The sequence below is a fragment of the Hemiscyllium ocellatum genome, chromosome 5 (genome assembly GCF_020745735.1).
Source record: "Hemiscyllium ocellatum isolate sHemOce1 chromosome 5, sHemOce1.pat.X.cur, whole genome shotgun sequence".
Taxonomy (NCBI): Eukaryota; Metazoa; Chordata; class Chondrichthyes; order Orectolobiformes; family Hemiscylliidae; genus Hemiscyllium; species Hemiscyllium ocellatum.
The window spans coordinates 70537579-70553952 of NC_083405.1; positions in this window are offsets into that span (position 1 = coordinate 70537579).

The window sequence follows — 16374 nt, forward strand, 5'->3', positions numbered from 1 at the left end:
AAGTGGCTGAGAAATGGAATAATTACTTCATGCCAGTCTTCATGATAGAAGACATGAGTAATATCCCAAAAATTCTAGAGAGTGAGGGGGCAGAGCTGAGTATGGGGGCCATCACCAAGGTGAAAGTGCTAGAAAAACTGAATGGCCTGAAGATGGATAATGACTACACCCTACAGTTCTCCGGGAGATAGCTGAAGAGATAGTGGAGGCATTAGCAGTGATCTTTCAGGAATTGCTAGAATTAGGGAGTGTCCCAGAGGACTGGAAAATCACTAATGTGACATCCCTGTTTAAAAAGGGAGTAACGCAAAAGATAGAAAATTACAGAACAATTAACCTAACCTCGATCCTGGATAAGATCCTGGAATCCAGTGTGAAGGCTAAGATTTCTGTAGACTTGGAAGTGTGTGGTGAAATAAAGCATGGTTTCATCAAGGAGAGGTCATGCATGACAAATCTTCAAGAAATCTTTGAGGAAGTAACAAACAGATTGGACCAAGGAGAGCCAATGGATATTATCTACCTGAAATTCAAGAGGGCCTTTGACAAGGTAACGCATAGGAGGCTACTAAGTAAGACAAGAGCCCATGGTGTTCGAGACAAAGTCCTAGCAAGGGGAGAAGCTTGGCTGTCTGGCAGAAAACAGAGAGTGGGGGTAAAAGTGTCCTTCTCAGGGTAGCAGCTGGTGACAAGTAGTGTTCCACAAAGCTTAGTGTTGGAGCATAACTTTTTACTTTATGCATTAACAATCTGGATGAAGGAACTGAAGGCATTCTGGCTAAGTTTGCAGATGATAGGTAGAGGGACAGTTAGCGTTAAGAAGGTGAGGAGGCTGCAGAAGGATTTGGACAGGTTAAAATAAAGAAGTGATAGATGGAGTTCAAAATGGGAATGTGTGAGGTCATGCACTTTGGTAGGAAAATTGGACTATTTCCTAAATGGGGAGAAAAATTCAGAGGTCTAAAGTGAAAAGAGACTTGGGATTCTCTCAAGGTAAACTAGTAGGTTGAGCCAGTAGTTAGGAAGGCAAACAAAATGATGGTGTTTATTTTGAGAGGACTTGAATATAAGGCAGGGATGTACTTCAGAAGCTCTATAAAGCTCTGGTCAGACCACATTTGGGGTATCGTATGCAGCTTTGGGCTTTATATCCCAAGAAAGATGTACTGGCCTTGAAGCATGTTCAGTGGATGTTCATGAGAATGTCCCAGGAATGAAAAGCTTAACAAATGATGAACACTTGAGGACTCTGGTTCTCTTCGTGATGGAATTTAGGAAGGTGAGGGGAATCTAACTGAAACACACAGACTACTGAATGGCCTGAACAGACTAGATTTTGGGAAGATGATTCCATTGGTAAGAGAGACTAGGATCTGAGGACATAGCCTTAGAGTAAAGGGAAGACCTTTTAGAACAGAGATAAGGAGAAACTTCTTCAGCCAGAGACTGCTGAATCTATGGAATTCATTGCCACAGTAGGCTGTGGAGGCCAGGTCATTGAGTATATTTAAGCCTGAGAAATATAGGTTCTTGAGTATCAAGAGTTAGGGGAAAAAGCAGGAGAATGGGGTTGAGAAACTTATCAGCCATGATTGAATGTTGGGGCGTACACAATGGACTGAATGGTCGAATTTCTGTTCCGATGGTCTTACAGTCTAAATGGACTTCAATAAGGCATTTGACAATGTTCCTCATGGTAGACTGCTTAGCAAGGTTAGACCATATGGAATACAGGGAGAACTAGCCATTTGGATATAGAACTGGCACGAATGTAGAGGACATAAGGTGGTGGTAGAGGGTTGCTTTTCAGATTGGAGGCCCGTGACCAGTGGGGTGCCATAAGGATCGGTGGTGGGTCCACTACTTTTTGTCATTTATATAAATTATTTAGATATCAACATCAGAGTATGGCTAGTACGTTACACATTACACCAAAATTGGTGACGTAGTGGAAAGCAAAGAATATTACAAACACAACGGGATCGTGATCAGATAGGTCGCGTAGTGGTAGATGTAGTTTAATTTCGATAAATATGAGGTGCTGCACTTTGGAAAGGCAAATTGGGGCAGCACTTCTACAAAATGGTAAGGTCCTGGGAGTGTTTCTAAACAGAGACTTCAGAGTGCAGATTCGTAGTTCCTTGAAAGTACAATTGCAGATAGATAGGATAGTGAGGAAGGTGTTTGGTATTCTTGCCTTTATTGATCAGACCATCGAGTATAGGAGTTGGGTGGTCATGTTGCAGCTGTACAGGATATTGGTCAGGCCAGTCTTGGACTACTGCATGCAGTTCTGGTCTCAGCTGTAGGAGGCACATTGTGAAACTTGAAAGAGTTCAAAACAGATATACAAATGTCTTGCTAGGTTTGGGGGGTTTGAACTATAGGGAGAGGCTGAATAGTCTGTGGCTATTTTTCCTGGAGCGTCAGAGTCTGACGGGTGACCTGAAAGAGATTTATAAAATCCTGAGGGACATGAATAAAGTAATTAGACACTCTGTTTTCCCCCAGGTGAGGAACATCAAAACCAGAGAACATAGGTTTAAGGTGAGAGGGGAAAGATTGAAAGAAACCTGAGGGGCACTGTTTCCATGCAGAGGGTGATGTATGTATGGAATGAGCTACCAGAGGAAGTGGTGGAGGCTGGTACAATTACAACATTTAAAAGGCTTCTGGATGGGTGTATAAACAGGAAGTGTTTTGAGGGATATGACCAAATGCTGGTAAATGGGACTAGATTAGGTTAGGATATCTGGTTGGCATGGACAAGTTGGACCGAAGGCTGTTTCCATCCTGTACATTTCTATGCTTCTGTCTCTTTAACAGAAGTGAGGAGGAATTTCCTCTCTCAGAGGTAGTGAATCTGTGGAACTCCTTACCAGAGAGGGCTATCAAGATTATGTCATAAAGAATTTTCAAGGCTTTTTTTATTCTTTAGGGGATCACGGGTTCTGGGAATAAGGTATGAAGTTGAGCTGAGGATATTCAGGTCAGCAGTGATCTCATTGAATGATGGAGCAGAATTGATAGGCCAAATAGTCTAATTCTGTTCTAACATTTATGGCCTTATAGTCTTACAGCTTTTGTTGATTGTTTGCAGCATTGAAATATTTCATTTACATGCTATGCTTTATTCTGAAAACATTGAGTTATTATTGTGGTATGGTCTTTCTATCACAGCCGTGAGTGATAGTTCTGCGCATTCCTGAGAAAGCAAGATGGCTTAGGCCTTGGGAGATTCTGGAACTATACCTGGAAAGGTTGACAGCCACAATGGATTCCATTGGTATTTAAGGAATCGCAGAGATTTAGCTTTGGGAATGCCCGAGGTAATCATTAAAATCTTAGCTATTTATGCAAAAGACATGATTCTCGATTAAAATCAGGGATTGGCGCAGGCTCAGTTTTGGACAAAAGCAGATGCCTCAGGAGTATTAGATTGGAAGATTTTAAGGAGGGATTTAAAAATAAAGTAATAATTTTTAAATTAAGGCATCGTGAAATGAGGACTCAATGAGGACAGTGAGTGTGAAGCTGAAGACTGAATGGGATGTCATTCAAGTTCACGTGGAGACAACACATGGAGCTTTGCAGGGTGGCAGATGGGGGACTAACAGAAGATTGTTTGAAAAAACATGTCTAGAGTCAGAAAAGATACAGAGCTATATACATTTGTATTGTAGAGGGTGCCTCCGTAACTTTTCACCATCATTTTATTTCTGCTTTCTATAATTGTTAAGGCTTCATACAATGCAATACAAAATAATAACAACTTGCCAATATCTCCAATCTCATTTTCAGCAACAGATCATTTAGACACCACATGAGAAAGTAACGGAGTTCTACTAAACTGATAATGGGAAATTGAATGCATTATGTGATACATTATGAGATGGATTATGTTGAAAATCTGAGAGCTAGCAGAAATCGGGGCAAGAACCCATTTTCAAATATTGGAGTTATTTTTTAGATTTGTATATAAAAACACATACATACATTCTACTGACCACTTCTTTACCAATAAATTTTTAAATTCAGTAATCTGGCACATTATGACCAGAGAGTTATCTAATTACTAGAATTCTGGTCTAACTGTCCCAATAAGATGATCGGTGCCAGCCAAAACATTCCACAATGGGGTCAAACATCAACAAAACCAAGCAATGAGGCCAGGGTCAGCCATGCATATCAGGTTATTGATGTGGGAAACTGTTGAGGCAAATAAAGGCTTTTTTAATATTGCAATCCTGAAATTACTTTTAGGTCCAGCAAGGGCTCCAAGATGTTGTCACACTGGTGTTCAGAGATGTTATTACATAACTTTGGAGCAACTGGGACTTGAACCCATGTATCTTGGTTCAGAGGTAGGGACTTATTATTGCTGGAATGCTGAAAATCTGTATTCTTGGACATAGTCAATGAATGTGTCCTTGAGGCATGTTGAGGTATTCTTACACTTTATCTCTGACTGCAGAGTACTGCATGGGCATCAAAAAACAGATAGAATCATCTGGACACCAATTTTAAGACTTGGGACATCAGAGTTGTGATGTCATTCCCTTCGTAGTCATTGATGTGAAGAAGACATTGAAAGATGCTGCTGCAGCCACAGTCTGGATTCTCCAGCAGCTTTCTACTCATCATTCTTCACCTCATTAGTTTACAATACATTCTCATAGGTCTGTACGGACATCGAACTTCAAGTTATGTATTAAATTTGTATGCCTGCTCACATTAATCATTCAACAACCTTAACATTTAATTTCTCTTTCCTGTTAAAAGAACAAGGTGGTCCAAATTGAGGATGCCTTATGCAAGTTGTTGAAGAGTAAAATTAGTGAGTGGGAAAGACCGAAGATGGTATTTTTTGGGCTGCAAAGTAGTTGGAGTCTGTCACTGAACTCCCCCTTATGCCTCAATGAATGGCATAGGCCCATCTGTGGTCTCCAGGATGAGTGGTCAAACCTGCCCAATGCCAGGAAGAGCTGTTGTCTACCATCGAGATGCTGGAGGCAGACAATACAGCCCTGAAGCAGGTGATGGAGGAGTCTTTTTACAATTAATCATGGCATCCAGGAGAGATGGGGCAGCTGTCGAAACTCCATTGGCAACCTTTCAGCGAATAATATAAATATTCATATAATTGCAATTTTGATGTAAATATATATCTGTTTCAGTGCTGATGCTGCAGCTTCCCTCTGGTCGGGGAAAAGAGGACCAATCTGTTGACATGTCCAAATTCCCCTCCTCCTCCTAATGTTGATTGTCAGTCAAGCTGGCGAGTATGTGTGAAGGCACTTTGCACTCTGATGGATGGGAAGGTAATGATTCTCACAAAGCTCAAGATAAAATCATTGCTGGTTCACACAGAAAGCACTTTAAAAGTGATGGATATGACATCTGTTGATTGGAATGTTAAACCTGCCTTTTGTCAGGTTGTCCACTGTGTCTGAACCATATATCATCTGTATTCAAGAAGACACCATATATTCTCAGTAACTTAGTCAGAGTGTAAGTTCTTACACTGAAATACTAACATCTCCCTGTATTTCCTCAAGTAGAATTGTAGGGGTGGTGGGTACATTAAGCATCAGTTGAAAAATGTCACAGTCTAGAAACACTTATTATTTGTGAACTGAGTTACATCTGTTTGCGAATAGGATATGTTGAGCCCCGTATATGATCAGGTAAGTCTATGTTTCGTAAATGCTCCTTCCACAGCAAAAACTCCTGCTCTTGCTTAGAAAGCTGAGCACTGTTAAAGACAATCTGCACGTACTGACATTGTTACATTGAATTCATTTCAGATCTCCATCTTTGTGATCTGTTTTTGCATTAATATCTCTCTCCTCATCCCTTCTTTTGTAATGTTTCCAAGAAATAATTGCTTATTTTTTTCTTTATCTCTCCCCATCTACAGCAATCTTCAGATATTGCCTAATTATAAAGGGGCCAAGCATGGAGACCATCTCCAAGGAGCTACCAAAACTGAACAATTACAACAAAGAACATCTGAAGTGGTCTGAAATCAAACTGCAGTGTGGCTGTTGTGCTGTAGAGATTGTTTTTGTCCTGCGTTTTTCCCAACAATAACATTTGCACAGCTTTTACTCAACATTTAGTCTGAATCTTTTGTCTGAGGTCAATCATTGCAGCTAGTTGTCTGTGTGTTCACTACATATCTTTGTCACCATATTTTTCTAATATAAAATTTGCACAGGTTATTCCTAAATTTTCTTCCAATGTTCTATCTCCATTTATGAGATACTCCAAATCTACAGACAATTAGCTGTTATTAATTTAGAATACCTTCACCCACAGATACACATTGGAAAGTTGTTTTGTGCTTTCAGTAATTAACATAGTTTGATCCTCTTCTGAGCTCGCAACATACAAGTGCAGCTATAATATATAGCAATGGATAATCTGGAGAAATAACCAGTTTAGATCTTTACTACTTATAGTAAGTACTGTTTGGGTAATTCCTATTTGGATATTAGTAATATCACTAGTATTATTGGCACTGCCATCAGTTATACTAGCAAGACCTCCAGTATTATTGGCAGTGTCTTTTGAGTTACCAGTTCAGAACTGGTATTCAGTTATCTGTTCAGAACTGGATCTACTAGTCCCAGAATGACTGGAACTAATTTTTGAATTCACAGGGCTAATTAGTACATTAGCTATCTGTTAATTTCCATAATAACATATGACCATATGATACAGTAACAGGAGTAGGCCATTCAGCACGCCAAGCCTCCTCCGCCATTCAAAGGATCATAGCTGATCCAATGTTCCGCGCGTCCACTTTCCTGCTCTTTCCAATGAAAACCTTGATTCCCTTGCCGAGCAAGAAACGATCTTAGCCTGAATATACCAAGAACTTTGCTCCCACAGTTCTCTATGACAAGGACTCACAACTCTTTGAGAGAAGCAATTCCTTCTCATCTCAGTCTTTAATTGGAACCCATCACAGTCAACAGGGATAACTTAAAAATTCTAAAGCAGTGGTTGTTTTTTTCTGCTTGTAAGAAATCATTGAATGTGCACATTGAAACATAGATAATGTTGTAACACAAAGATGGGCCACTCAGCATTAGGGCACCAACTAGGACCATTTGTTAACAGAAAATGCTCCCACTTCATTACAGATCAAGCTGATAGTATCACGCATGTTTCTGTAATGTACCCATACAGCTGTCTGGATGCATTTTCCTGAGACAATCCCATATGCTCCCAAAGCTCAGGAATGTTTGCAATCTGGCTGCTATGGGATAACATTAATCCACATGGAGACATAGTTCCCTCTGTACCCCTAACATAGCTGAGCAACGTGTCTACAACGACAGCTCCAAGACCATCAAAATCATTATGGAGTAGCAGAGCATCGGGGTGGTGGAGGAGAGGCACATTCTCAACATGCAAACAGCCCACAAAGAATCTGTGTTTGTCACTGTCCTGCTGCATGCTTTCAATATTTGCCATATAGAGAGGCATACATGTTAAAGGGACAGAGCTGGAGCAAGAAACATTAGATCTAGAAGTTTAGGGGAATGAGAACACAGAAGAATTTCAACATCTTGTAAAAGAAGGTGTAAGCAGTCAGTAAACATTTTCAGGACTTTTGCTGAAATTTGGACTGAATCTTATTGGAACCCTAGATGATATGGGCTATGATGGGATTTGTGACAGAGGTGTGTGAGAGGTCCAGTGAGATCTATCTCGACATTGGTAGCAAATTGCTATGTCTTTTCTACAACTACTGGGTGCTGAGCTGGGCGTCTTGCTAGGCAGCAGTGGCAAGTTGCCAAGTGAGGCTATTGTAGCTCGCGAAACACCTTAATAAACTCACATCTAGCCTCAGTAATATGTAGCTTCTTCATCTTTACCAAATATACCAAACAAACTAGATGTTGAGAATTCTCCACAGAGAAGGCAGAACAGGTGCCCGGCATCTTCAGCTCACCACATTTGGGGAGATGTACAAGTATCTGTCAGGATTCTGGGCATTTCTGATCTGGTACTGTCCAGTTAGGATGCTCATTCAGTGAACCACAGTCAGCCAATTTGTCCATCCGAAGAAGAAAGAGGGTTGGAGGAGGACATTGCTGCAGGAAGGAGACTCAGGAACTTGTCAATGGGGACTGGACTGCAGCCTAAGTGGAAAAGAAATGACAATTCTGGAGGGGCAACTGTATTTGTAAAAGGATGTAAGATACAGCATAGATGGGAAGGGGGTCACGTGGGAGGGTACTCTCTCTATGGTTCTGGTTTCAACAGAGAAACAACACATGACCACACCTTGCATGCCAGGGGACGGGGGAATGGGTGAGCAGGTCCATGCTCATGTAAACAGGTTGGATGAAGACCTGGGAAGGTGTGCAAACTATGGGATTTATGGAAAGGGCTATCAGGAAGGGAAACCTGGATCCATGGGACTTTCCTGATACATAGGAGCCATTGACTAAGACCATTTACTTTTACCTTCTGTCATGGTGGAATTTGAAATTGTCAATGGACATGAAACTGGCTGCAACCATACCCATAGTGGGACGGGATAAGTGTCAACAACATTACACACAGACCCACGCGCAATATAGGACACAGACCTGTTGGGTCCCTAATATCTGAAGATCCTAATATATGGTCTCCCTGTGTGCTGTACACTTCATTACACCAGATATTACAGCCCACATTATTCCCACAGATGTCAGAGAAACAGTAAGAATGTTTGACTGAGAGGGACAGTGTTGCCAGCAGAACCCATTGTCCCATTTATACATTGTTCCTCATGTTTCCACAGACTATAGGAGGCTCTCAGCACAAATATTGATCCATTGTATAACCTAGATGAATATAAAGTTACATTCAAAGTTGGACAGAGACTCAAATAAATGGATGTAGCAATTTTTTACAGACAAATTTTTACAGTTGTGATACTTTGTATCTCGAATGTTGTCACTCTTACCACCTAAGTGTCCTCAAAAAATATTTTCTTTCCTTCTCACTATGTTTTAAAGCTGTTCCAGGTTTTGCAGATGAGGGGAGGGAGCGTCTTCAGCAGTGGATTGCCGATGCTGGTGCTGTCTGTGTCCAATCTGTTTGTGCCAGAGGCAAGGGGAGCCTCCTCAGCTCGACCTCTCAAGGGTTATGAAGGCAAGCAGGCAAGGTGGAAGTGAAAGATACAGCCATCTTCAGTGTGTCTTAGCAAGAGACTTCTGAAAGGGCTGAATGTGATTCCTCCTCCAGTTTGATGCCATCTGGCAACTCCCTGGCTCCATGTGAGGAATGCTGACCGAGTTTGCACACCAGGTTCTCTGTGATTCTGTCAATATTGCCTTCGGGCCTAAAGACCAATGGTTCAGGTACCTGTCTGCTGCTCCTTGTGCATTTGGATGAAGAGCCCATGCAGACACCTTTGGGTCCTCTTGCTTGGGGCTTGAGCAAGTATCCGGTATCGGGCAGTGCCTGAGTGCCAATGTACTCGGGCAATTCTTCCTTGCAGAGCTGTCACAGTGAGGTGCTCACCAGCTTGTGTGCCCAAATGCTCTCAGACTAAAGTTTCCACCGAGGTGTCAGTATCTGAGCTGTTGGGGGTGTGTATGATGCAGCCTTACTGATGATTCCCCTAAGGCTTCAGTAGTCTCCTCCTCAAGGACTCGGGAGATGGCTTCATTCTAAGCTGGCCATTTCTCTGCTGAGATCGAGGACACCCCATTGGTACCTACAAGACAAGAGCAAAGGTGGAGTAGCCAATACTTAGACGTGGTGTGTAATAAACTCAACACTGAAAGTTGAGTTAGTGTGGGCATTGCAGTGGTATAATGAGTGCTCCTTACTCATTTGGCAGGAGATGGATGTCTCAGCATCCCCACTAGAGTGGTCTTGATTGTCATCATGACATCATACTGGATTCTCATTTCATAAGGGGTTAGTAGCCTGGTTTCAAGCAACCCTCCACCCATCTAGGCCTTTTTTTTGCCCTACTGTAAGCTGTTTCCTCTTGAACTGAGACAAAGAGAGTGTTTGAATGAGGTGAAAATGTGTGACTTTGCTGTTACTGCCTGTACAGTTTGGGTAAAGGTGTGAAGTGCCCCTGCTGATCAGGTAGGCAGCACAGGAGAAATGCAGGGCTAGTGTCTGCAAGGTTGGGAGAACAACAGCAAGTGAGGGAAGATATCACAGGCACTAATGAGACGAGCAGCATGTCAGTCTTAGTAGCAGAGGGGTGTATAAGGAGAGATAAAGTGAGTGTAATGTACTTTGGGGCATTGCTAGTCATTCCGATGACCTTGAGTGATGATCTTGAATTATGCTGCTGGGGGTCTGGTTGTGTGACCTCCTCTGTTCCTTTCTCCAGGCTACCCTTCCTCTCCACCAGAACATTCAGATCCCTATCGAAGAATTATGGCATCTTCTCCTTTCTCCAACATCTCCTGAGTGAATGGCAATCACTAAGCTGCAGCTTCAGGATGCTAGTGTTTGTTCAGATGCACAACAGTGTTTTTAAATATAATCCAGGCACTGGTGTTCAAGTGACTATCTGCTGAGAGGTGCAAAACAAAATAGGGCTAAAATTGAACGAGAGGGGCACTATCAGGTAAGAGTATACAGTTAATAAGGCAAGTTTGTTAACATGTGGCAGGAGATCCTGTTTGGCTCACAGAGAGAAACACTCCAAATAAACCTGCTACAACTGCCAGAAATCTGTGCAAAATAGCCCACTGTCCCCTTGCTCTGTGAACTGATGCCTTCCTGTTCCTCAGTCTGTTCATCCTGCATTGAAACCACTCAGGTAAATTCTGTATCAATGACATGTTGACAGTGCAGACTCAAAAGCAGCTATTAACCCACACCGTATAGCCAAGAGTCAAACATGATAAAGGAGATTAAAGGAGCTCAGTGCTGCATCACGTCAGATCCATTAGCCCAACCATATAAGGGGTGTGTCAATAACTGAGCTGGTGACTGGGGAAGGACGGAACAACTGGCAGTGCATCCTTAGGAGGGCTCTGCTTCCCAGATCCCTATTTTTTAAAAATTCATTCACAAGATCACTAACCAAACAAGAATTTACTGTCAACCCTTAATTGCCTGTGAGAACGTGTTGGTGAGTCACCTTCTTGAACCATCAGTCAGGCATAATCTGCCCAGAGATTGTGATGGCAGCATCTGGGAAATTGTAAAAGTTTCAGTGAAAATAAAAATGCCTAACTGTCGCATGTCCAGTTTGTAGGATAGCTCTCCCAGTTTTGACAGAAGTCTGAATGTTTGTAAAATGGTTTTTGCAGAGTTGATGGACTGCTTCCAATGTCTTGACTGAGGTGGGATCTTATTTCTTTTACCAGACTTTGTAATGGTTAGATACAATTCCGTAGTTTGCTGAATCATTGCTATGGATCTGGAATCATGTGTGGGCTAGAACTGGTAAAGGTGGCAGATTTTCTTTCTCTAAGGACATTGCTGAAACAGATGGTGTTTTGTGACAATTAACAATGGTGACATAATCACCGTTAGACTGGCTTTTCATTCCAGATTTATGAATCAAATTCAAATCTTTATGATGGATTCAAACCCCAGAGCATTAACCTGGGCCTTTACATGTTCACTGATAATAGCACTCTGCTACCAATTACATTTTTTAAGCATTGTGTTTTGTTTCATCTTGAAGAAGAGAGAGTTAGAGTCAGTGATTAGTTGGAAATTGTTGATGTTGACTTTGAAAGCATTGAGAGATTATGAAGAAGCACGATGGGTGTGCTGATGATGAATGCTAATGGAGTATTTTTTTTTATTCACGCATGGGATAAGGGCATTGCGGGCTAGATCAGCATTTATTGCCCATCCCTAATTGCTCAGAAGAGAGTGACCCATATTGCTGTGGGTCTGGAGTCACATGTAGTTCAAACCAGGTATGGATAGAAGTTTCCTTCCTTAAAGAAGATCAGTGAGCCAGATGACTTTTTCCAACAATCAACAACTTTAATTCCAGATTTTTATTGAATTCAAATTCCACCATCAGCTGTGGTGGGATTTGATCCCAGGTCCCCAGAACACTACCTAGGTCTCTGGATTAACAGCCCATGTTACTACATGGTGGTGAACCCTCTGTTAATTAAAGCAAACATCCAGAAAAGCTCACCTCACCTCATAATCTGTTAAAATGAGTGATAGGGAAGTCCCAACTTCCACTACTTAAAGACAATAATATCAATGTATTCTTTAAAAGTGAACATTAAACAACAACTATTCACAACTCTAAGCATCCTTTCTCTTAACTGCTTATTATCTTCCTCCAACTCTATAACAGTATATTGTGCCAATAAAACACTTACTAAAATTACATCAACTTAATTTCAAAACCACACAGTGGCTGCCATCTTCAGTGTTTGTCCTCTTCCAGCTGAAGATCTCCCTGGGTCATCTTCTTTCTTATACTGTGAATATGTTTCATATGAAAAGATACCTTTGATAGAGAATGTTTCAATGTCTTGGGTCTCTTTCAATGGCACTTGCTCTGTCTGAGTTTCAGAATGCCTGCCTTTTTATATCCCCAACATCAGATTGTCTCATTGGTTCGATGTTGGTGAAAAAAATTCAAACTCGATTGGTTTTCAGTATCCTGGGGCATAATTTAAACTGATCGGTTAAATTCAAATTGTTGTTAAAACTGCAACCAACTCAGGTATCATTTCACAGCCAAATGTTACATATTTTCAATTTTCCAGTACACTCTGAGACTGCACTTGTAAGCTATCAGTGTGAAACAGCATTCCCTCTCTCTTAAAGGTACAGCACATGCCTTCAACTTCATAACACCAGCGATAATATTATTAGACACTGCCTCCTAATATAGCTTCTTTCTCTGTTTCAACATTCCTACTTCTGGAATTCCTGAAGGATCTAGCCTTGGTCCCCTTCTAATTCTCATCTACGCGCTGCTTCTGAGCATCAACTACAAAACCGCCTATTAGTTTCCACATGTACACCAACAATGCCCAGTGCTACCTCCTCATTACCACTCTCACTTTCTCCTTTGCTCACAGTGTTTGAGCAAAATTCAATGCCAGATGATTACAAATTTTCTTGAACTAACCAAAACTATCCATTAAAAACTCCATTTCCTAACATTTGTATCCAACTTTCTCTATGACCAGTCTCTGAGGCTGGACCAGGCAGTTCACAACTTAACTATCATCTATTACCCTGAGATAACCTTCTGACCACATATCTTCTCAACCAAGACTTGCCAGTTACATGTCTTTAAAATTGCCCATCCCTGACCCTGCGTCAGCCTATCTATATCTGAGAGATGCTGCTCTGGTCAGTTGATTGCAAGATTTCATCATGCAGAGATTCATTGTCAGCCTTTGAAACAACCAAGATGCTTGAAAGCTGAAGATCACTGCTGAAAGCCTGACAATATTATTTGTTCTAGTCATCTGAATTATTAAATTAGCTTGGACTATGACAGCAATTACTATTGTCAGCAATGAAGGCAGCATGCTGACAATCAATTGCTAATACCATGCTGACTGTGTCAATGGAAGTGACAATACAATATTGAAGCAAATAGATGTACCCTACTTTCCATATAACAGTGCATATTTCATCAGACTTTAGGATTAGATAATTATCAGTGTATATATAAAAATGATTTGAATTACTTCTCACAATTAGGTTTTAATAACTGACACCGGGAAGGACATTCTGCTGGCAATTGTAATAATATCATGAATACCTAATAAAAGAATTCAGAAACAAAACTAAACACCCTTTACAACCAGAAATAACATTGCTAGGAGCTAAAGTATGATTATTATTGAGAAAAAGAAGGGCTGGTTTCAGTTGCACTGCTTCTCCTGGCTCTACAAAACAAAATATGACAGGCCTTGTCAGGTCTGCCTGGTTACATCACATCTCAATATATCTTATCCCACTCCACAGAAACCTCCATTACTTAGTTGTGAGACACAGCCATTATCTCTATGAGCTGAGATTCTGAAGACCAGTAAGTAGCACTGAGACATCCAATTACTTTCTTTCAAATTGAAATGAGCCCGGGCAATGAAAATCACCTGAAACAGCTTATCAACGACAGTGCTCTGCTTGTCAGTTGCCCAACAATAGCTATAAATAATATCAACTTCTCTGGACAATTAGTTGCCTTCAATAGATAAAAGTTTATGAAATGAAACTATCTCCATGGTAATATTTTCTGCACTAGAAGAGTTCATACAAGTCGTAAGTGGTGTCAATCAAGTAAACCATTGTCACAATAGTATCTGCAATTGTGTGGTGAGATCAAAACTTTACCATATTTTTTCTTTTTTTTTAGTTTTACACTTAAAAAAGTGAGGTGTGCAGAACTTGTTACATGGATTCTTGGCTTCCTCTGAATTAGAAAAATGGGGGTTCAAATTTCAGTCCAGACATTAACTGCAAATAGACACTGAAATATAACAATGTGTTACTGCTATCTTTTGAATGAGAAGTTAAAGTGAAGTCTTATTAATTTTTTTGTTCTGAGGAAGGGTCAGTGAACTAGAATGTTAGCTTGGATTTCTCTCCACACGTGCTGCCAGATCTGCTTAGCTTTTCTAGCAATTTCTGTCTTTGTTTCTGATTTCCAGCATCCACAGTTCTTTCATTTTTTTCCCCTTATTTGTTAGTTTGGATCAATGTAAAGATTATAACTATTCAAAAATAAGTAAACGAGTTCTCCTAGTATTCTGGTTAATATTTGATCCTCCGCAGTGTGCAATGTTAGAATGTCTATGGCTACTTAAATAAACTGATCAAAAAGATGGTAGATTGTTAGAAATAAAGAAAGCAATACCATGTACAAGTTGCACAGCAATATCTCACTGAGGCTCCTTTGTAAGCACATTCCAAATCAGTGACCTCCATCAGCTATAAGAACAAGGGCAGTAGATACATGGAATCACCACGATCTGAAAATCCCCTCCAAGCCCTATACCATCCTGACCTGTAACTATATGCCTTCCCTATTGCTGGGTCAAAATCCTGGACTCCATACCTAAGAATATTGGACTGCGGCAGTTCAAAAAGGCAGCTCACCATCACTTGCTTAAAGACAATCAGGGATTAGCAATCAAAGCTGGCCTAACCAGTGATGCCCCCATCCCATGAGCAAATAAAAAGAAAATTAAGATCAATAAACCAGTGTATTGAACAATTTACCTCATTCTTGTGTGAATTGTCTTTTACTTCCTCGCACTGAAGCAGTGACTGCAGATCAAAACATGTCGATTGTTTTAGAAGTGCTTCACGACAAACTATAAAATGTACCATGTGAATATAGTTGTATTTGTGCTCCTCTTGTAAATGTTGACTGTCATTGATGCAACAAATGATATGGTTGAAAGAACAGGAGGCCTGAGATTATCTGAACAAGAGATAAACCATTTTCTGCTCTCCACCTGCCGTTAGAATTAAAAATCACACAGCACCAGGTTATAATCCAACAGGTTTATTTGAAAGCACTAGCTTTCGGAGCACTGCTCTTTCATCAGGTGGTTTTGGAGTATAAGATCATAAGACACAGAATTCACAGCAAAAGTTTAGAGTGTGATGTAATTGAAATTATATATTGAAAAATACCTGGATTGTTTGCTAAGTCTCTCATCTTTTAGAATGACCACATTGGTTTTGGTTATTTCGTATGTAAATGTCAGAACTTTTTTCAAGTTACATTCTCAAGCGAACTTTAACAATAGATTCCATGTTGGTCCAAGTAATGCATTGAAGGTGTGAGGTGCCCTGTGTGACGCTGTCTGTACCCCAATGTTCAGACTGATTCTAATCAAAAAAAGTGATTTACAGAATCTTAATGGATACATGCAGTTTTTGAGCAAAATAAAATATATCCCAAAAACCTATATGTGTGTGTGTACATGTGGATGGGGTGTGTGTGTGTGTGAGCGGTGGTATATGAGTGTCTGTAAGAGAGTGTGTATATGCGTATGTGTGTGAGTGTGAGTGTAAAGATGTATAAGTCTGTGAGAAGTTGCATGTGTGCGTGAGTGTGGTAGTGTATGTGTGAGCATGTGAGAGAGAGCTTGTTTATAAGAGAGGGTCTGAGTGAGTGTATGGGTCTGTAGGAGTATGTGTATGTGTGTCTGTTGGTGTGTGTGTCTGTTGGAGTGTCTGTCTGCCTGTGAGTGTGTGTCAGTCTGTCTGTGTATGCATGTGTGTATAGTGCAGTGGAGCCACTTGTAGTGTGACATGAACCCCAAGGTTCTGGTTGAGGCAATCCTCATGGGTACCGAACTTTGCTGTCAGCCTCTGCTCAGCCACTTTGCGTTGTCGTCTGTCCCGAAGTCTGCCTTGGGGAATGGTCACACGAAAGTC